The following is a 7057-nucleotide window of genomic DNA, read 5'->3' on the forward strand; positions in this document are numbered from 1 at the left end:
TTTAATGTAAACCTGTTACACTTATACATTATTAATGATGTTAAAACATTTCTGAGTAAAATGATGCCCGAAGGAATATACTCAATTTCAAGCTGCACATATATGCATGACCAGCTTCCAAGCACCACATTTAGGGAAATTTGATAAAGCAAGAGCATTTGGGGAGATGTATTAATGCAATGATTAGAGAATAAGACTAACATTTAATAGTAAAGCTCAAACAATCTCCTCGTTTACAGATGACATGCAGCACTTTCTATTATAATTGTGAAATATTATTATTTACTAAAAAGAAAACACTAGGCAGAAAACTGTTTTCTCATTCTATACTGCTAAACCATTATGCATCATATGCAATGGTATGACACAGCTTTTGATAAGTAAGGTGAGTGAGATCAGTATACAGCTCCTGAAGCTATAAATCTTACCACTGTTTTTATCTCACATTTCTAATATTTTACACATTCTTACCCATTTTAAACAATATTTGAAGACAGCAGCATACATCAACAAATAGAACAGCATAACAAAACCTACTGATGTTTATGACACTTCATTGACTTCATGTACGCAGTAAAATCTTTACCATAAATGATACACCTTGCCTTCCCCATTTTACTCTGATAACTGTCTGTAGCGATGCACATCACCACAGCCCTGCCCTGACATCCCAAGGCTGTGTCTGATCCTGACCCCCACCCACGCATGGGTAGACCTCTCGTCCCAGCCTCAGCCCTGTCCCCAGGGACATGCCCAGTGCTTGGGCTGCCCCAGTGCCCCCAGCTGCCCGCTCCTGGCTGGCAGCCCCGTGGGGTATCCCTGCAGCCCCCAGCCCCAGGGAGGCACCAGCCCTTGCTGCATCCTGGCAGTTTTGAACCATGTTCTCGGAATCCCTGGCTCTTTTGCTACTCCCAGCCCTATTTCTCCTTGTACGCAGGCGCCCTCGTACCCATGCGGGCTCCCTCAAGGACGGCCCCTTCCATTGCTCACAGCTGTTCCTCCTCTCCCACTGGGGTTTCTGCATGAATTTTTGCAAGCACAGTCTATGATCTCTCCCCCTCCTGCTTAATTTCTTCTTTCCTTAAGGTGCAAGTCAGTCCTACAAGACAACAAAGCCTCACTCATCTTTGTCTTCATGATCTCAATTGCACTGCTACATGCTTCCCACTTTCCCCATTTCCAACCGCTGCTGCTCCAGGTGCACGTACTTCTGTCATTTGCCAGTTTTACTGTCCATCCTCTTTCTCATCGCTCTCCTCCAGCTTTAATTTTTGGCTCTATTTTTCCTTCCTTCTCCATCACCTTCCTCCTTGCCTTATCCCCTTTTCACCTTCACCATCATTCACTCCCCTACCTAGCCTACAACCACATGTGAAAGCAGGGCCAAGAGGAAACTGCCACAAGACGTTTGCTTCATTTCTTCCCTCAAACCGGTTTTGTCAAATCTCATTCTGAAAAGCTTCCTTCTCTAATTGTTATTTATCGCTGTTGATTTTTCTGCACCACTCCACCTCACCTTCCTGCTGTGACCTACAGGCAAAGAGGAATCTCAAAAGGTATGTTTCTGTTTTGGCTGTAATGCTCCGGTAAACAATAACAGCTTGCATTTGTAACATTTTTCATGAGAATTGCACAGCTCTTTACTACTCACATTATATACTGATCAATGAATTAACAACCCTCTTACTGAAACACGATGTCTGTGCAACAGAATGGATATCAATATACATCCAACATATACATATATTCATGTGTGTATAGCTATATTTATGTGTTTGTTGAATATACAGTGATATAATTTCCGACAGGAAGGGGGGAGTGCTACCATCTCCAATAAATACTTATTTAGAGAACAGTATGATCACACTGAACTGTCTGGGAAGCTGAATTCTCCATTCCCCTTGCGAGAGTTACGAAAGAAGGCAATTACCACAGACAATCAGGATCCCACTACCCAGGTAATATCCAAATGACACACAACTGCTTCCTGCCACAGCATGCCTCACAAGATGCATTTAACAAATAAGTTTCAAAAAAAGAGAAATTTGTTGTATCAGTTCCCATCATGCTTCTGCTAGCACAGTTTGTCACAGGAGAACAATAATATTTTGGACTTTCCCATGCCCAGGACCACAATCTGGGCAGGGTGTTAGCTACCCTCAGCCACCAACAGCACCAGCTCGCTCTCTAGCACAGGGCTGTTGGCGTGGCTGGTTAGACTGGGAGGAAGCAGAGCACGGGATGAAGGCAGTGGGACCACGCTCGGCAGAATCTGACTCAATGCATCAGAAATGTGTTGCTGCCCTTTCCCTTCTGCTCTGGCACCAGAGAGGAAAGATAGTGGCTAGTGCAGGCAGAAGTGCTCTGAGACTGCCTCTATGCACAGTCTGGCCACACCTGCTCGTGTCTGAAGCAACTGATACCCACAACAGCTTCCTACTCCACTTAAACCTGAAGTTTGCTCTACCCCAGGAGTCCCCATTATCTGCTTTACCTGAAAGGCCACTGCACCTTTGGATTTTCTAAGTGACTTTGCTAGGAAGTCAGACGCAGCAGCCCTTCCCCATAGAAACCACACTCAGCTCTATTGCTCACTTCTCAAATGCACAAAGCATTTCATAAAGTAAGCTACCAAAACTGCAGGCCTAGTGCTGAAGTTTAGTTTCTGCACCTGAAGTTTGGAAAGGCCCCACCTTCAAGCTAGGAAGAGGCTACCCTGACCATGCTGGGCAACCATGTCTGTCAGGGTGCCTCTACATCACCAGGTCCAGAATAATTTTACTTAAATTCCACCTTTGTGACTCTTCCCAGCAAAACTGCTTTTCTGAAAGAGAAACATAAAAATACATTTCTAGGCATTAAATTTATAAAATCTCATTGCTTTTGCAACCCACTTGTTGCTCAGTCTACTGCGGATGGCTGCGCAGGGGAATCCACCGATGTAGGCAGGGAAATGCTGAACAAAGCCATCAGCAGCTCTGCTTACAGCTCAAGCCTCACTGCGGGCTCTTTCACAATCTGCGTGATTGCCACGTGTGGCTCCTGGTTTAATGCATGTGAAGGATGATCAAAGTGGCAGACAAAGGAAGCTGGCCACACAAACAACTAAATCAAAGATTAAATCAAAAGATCCCCACGTAACTGATAGATGGCACTGGGAAGAGACAGAGACAAGAATGAAACAAAGGAAAAAAGCAGATGAAGATAGAGTAAGAAAAAGATATCCAAAGGTCAAGGACTGGAAGAAGATGAGCAGGGACCAGAAGAGGTATCTTCTGAAATTAGAGCTAACCACAGGCAGTGACAGAATACAAAGAAAAACCTTCAGTTACAATTTTATTACAGCTGTACTGCAGGGATGGAAAAAGTATAATCCAACAGTCTGGCACCAGCACAGACTCATCTTGACTGGGAGGACAACAGCACACAGATTGCATAATGTTCTGCAAAAGTCATACTGGTGAAATTATCAGCTTGTCTTAAAAGACGAGCAAAATCTGTGTCAATGAAATTTCTCAGCACTATTAAATGTGGTAAACAAAACCAAAAAAAAAAAAAAAAAAAAAAAACAACAAAAACCAAACCATGAATGAAGAAAAAAAAAAAGAAGATTGCCTCTCCCACTGTCTCCACAGGGCTCTCTGCAGGAAAGCTCTCCCAGCTGCTGGCTTGCTGCATACCTTGCTGGAAGTTGTGGGGTTTCTTCTGTTTTCTACGGTGTGGGGGAAGGTATGTAGAAACTCCAGGGCACAGCAGCAGCTACAGAAGCACTGTGTATCTCATCCCTGCCTTAGTCAGACCCTAAACCATAGGCATACAAACTCCAACCCTCCAAACCCCAGCAAGCTCAGCGTGTTTCTTGGTTCACTGCTACCTTTGAAAAAACCACAGGGTTACTTAGATGACCTCAGATACGCCCATTAGCTGCAATGGCAACTTACAAATCCAAACAGCAACCAGCCAGGCAATTTTCAGATCACTTACTTACAAATCAGTAAGAGCAAAGCCTCACTTTTTTATTCTTTGTCATAAATTTTGCATTAACCAGCAGGCTTTTGCATTAACACATCAAGTCAAAATTTTAAGTATGCCAAAATACTATAAGTAATTCCATTTGAAATATCAAATTATGTCCTTTAACAAGGTAAATGAACATCTTGAGTTAATGCTTAGAAATTCCCCTAGAAGATTTTAGTAATATCATAAGCACTATAAACACTCGGGGCAGAGGACTGGGGAAGGGTTAAGGAACAGAAGATTTTTTTTTTTTTTTTTTTAAATAGTAATAGAACAAGAACTAAAGGAACATATGGGGGGAAAAAAAAATCCAAAATTAAGGATTTGAAACATTAAGTACTTTCCAGGTTCCTAATCTTTCACACCAACATTGGAACACGGAAAAGCCTCCAGTCCTATTTTGGACCTGATTTTCGGAGTTGACAACGTGCAGTAGCACATTTGGATATTCTCAGACATTACTCTATCTGGACTTCCATCACTACACTTGCAATACCCTTTACACCAGATTCTGTCACAAAAGTCTCCCTGCTGCCTAACTGTCTGAACAAAATTCAATCTCTGATGTCTTGAAATAGAATCTTTCTCAACCCCACCACGGCTGAATTGCTATCGATTGTTAAAAACCAGAGGTAGGGGAGGCTGAATTCCCCTCACTGGAGCTGAGCAAGGTCAGGCATTGTGGCAGCCTGAGTCTCCCGCAGGCTGTTAGACCGGAGTCCCACCTTCCTGAAGTCTCAGCAATGCCCCTCAACAGCTGCCCTTTGTTTTTACACCTCTGACAAACAGCACCAAAATAACGCATTTGAATTCTGTATGTCATGTACTAACCCTTAGTCCTCCGCTTCATAAAAGTATACTTACTCTGCTTTTCAGTGCTACTTTTTCTGCTATCGATAAACTCTCTTCCCTTTAGATTCTGAAAACAGCAGATGAATATATTGTATTACTTACATACCTAATGTTACTATAAGACAAAACGGTTAATTTGCCATACCCAGTTCACCAACTCCTTCTTCATGACTGGTTTGATTTTCAGAAACGTTTCTTTGCATTTGCCAGCCCAAGAGATACCAAAAAAGCAGAAGACCATCTGTATCATACACCGCGCGTTTATTTTCTACCAGACTTAAAGGAGACACTTTAAACTTCTCATTTGGTAGGGCTGACATATATAGACAAGGAAACAAGTTTTAAATCTATGAAAATCCAGGTTAAATTCAAGATTTTTAGTCTATTAGTCTACTCCTAAGAGAATTATTTTAATGGATTTTTTAAATTATGCCAGAATTACAACTAAATGGTTTACAAGGAAGCCCTCCTCAGCACTCAGTGCTCTTAATCAACAAGGCTTTTTTCTTTTTTTAAATCAGAAATGAAAACATAAGAATTTTCAAAGGCAACTTTCAAAAATGTGTTTTATTTCTCTCTCTAGGTCTGCTTAGGCACAGATCTTTCTCAGTGGGAGCTGCTACTGTACTAAGAATTTTAACCAAATGCCCAGTCTAATGACGTAGACTAAGCCAGAGAAAAGCAACCAAAAGTGAATCAGCTCATGTAAAGGAAAGGGTCTTCTCAGACAGATGGTGGAAATAAGAAAAAAGGAAACACAGATGACAGAATGGCTTATAGCAACAAAATGTATAATGTAATACAGTCTTCCTAACTGCTTTGAAACTCTCTATGGCATTGTACTGTGTATTCCTGATTGTTACTTTCTACCACACCAGAAGAGACTACGGAATTACAGGCAGGAAACAAGCCTATATCAAAATAGTAACCATGGCAAAATCTTAACCAGAATATCATCCCAGCTACTTCACTTATCACTCCTCAGTGCTTCTTGCCACTGAAAATAAATTTTCCACCTATATTGCATGCTGCTGTCACTTGAAAGCGAGGGCAGGGAGTGAACCGGGGGATGGGAAAAATGGTAAATAAAGTATTTGCATAAACAATGCATTTACTGTAGTTTTACCATTATAACCACAAATGTTTTAATTAGGCTCTCACAGCAGTCAGAGCTGGTCCCCGATGATCTCTGTGGGTAGCAAATGACACACACCTGCCAAATCCAGAGGAATGCACGTGTACATACCTATTTTTATTCTTCTGATGTTGCAGTTTTACGGGCAACTCTCTGTTGCTTTAATAATCTGCTCAGTATAAGTTATAGGAAATGATGAAAAGCTTGCTACCGATTAATTATACCACAATCCATGCCAAGTATACATCTGGAGGTGGCTGAAGAACAAAACACCAGGAGCTATTGAACTTTGTAAACAAAAGTCTCTCTCCATTCATTAAAGAGGTATTGGGTACTAGATTTCAAAGTTAGCCACTTTTACTCATAAAGTTTCCTCACATCTGAAAGGTGTTAAGACATCTGGCATTGTCCAGGAAGCAATAGCCTGTCACAAACAAAATGCATATTTTGCACAATTATTCAACTACCCACATCCAATTGCACTTTATGTTCCTTCCTAGTCACTGCCTACTTCAGAACAAGACTGGGACAGGGGAAGCAAGTAAAGCCCTGGATTATTTTCAAAAGTGGAACAGATTACACTAAATACTGATGAAATGTGCAAGCAGCTGCAAGGAACTAGGCAGTCACGGGCTATACACAGGTAAAACGGCGACACCCAGTGGGAACAATGCTACCTAAAATATCTGCATTAAAAGAGGTATGAAGAAATGTCATCCTGCTACCTAACTTGCAGATATGTAGATTTGCTTTGGGAAAGAAATAAAGAGAGATGCATCTCAGTTACAGAAAAATAATGTTGCATCCAACTGTGCTTCTCCAGAATGGCCTCAGAGAATTTTTACTTTGCTTTATCCTGCTCTAGTTTAGCACCAAATATTTTTTGTTCTGTTATAGTCTCTCCAACGCAAATGGCAACTAGGTATTAACTTCTCATACAGCTTCTAAAGAATCTCCTTCTTTAAAATAAGAAATTATACCTGTTTTGTTCCACAGAGTTGAGAACAAAAAGTGAGATTGTTTTAGCTTTCAACACACTGCCACTTTAAAAAT

This window comes from Pterocles gutturalis, unplaced genomic scaffold (assembly GCF_000699245.1).
Source record: "Pterocles gutturalis isolate BGI_N339 unplaced genomic scaffold, ASM69924v1 scaffold40448, whole genome shotgun sequence".
Classification (NCBI taxonomy): Eukaryota; Metazoa; Chordata; class Aves; order Pterocliformes; family Pteroclidae; genus Pterocles; species Pterocles gutturalis.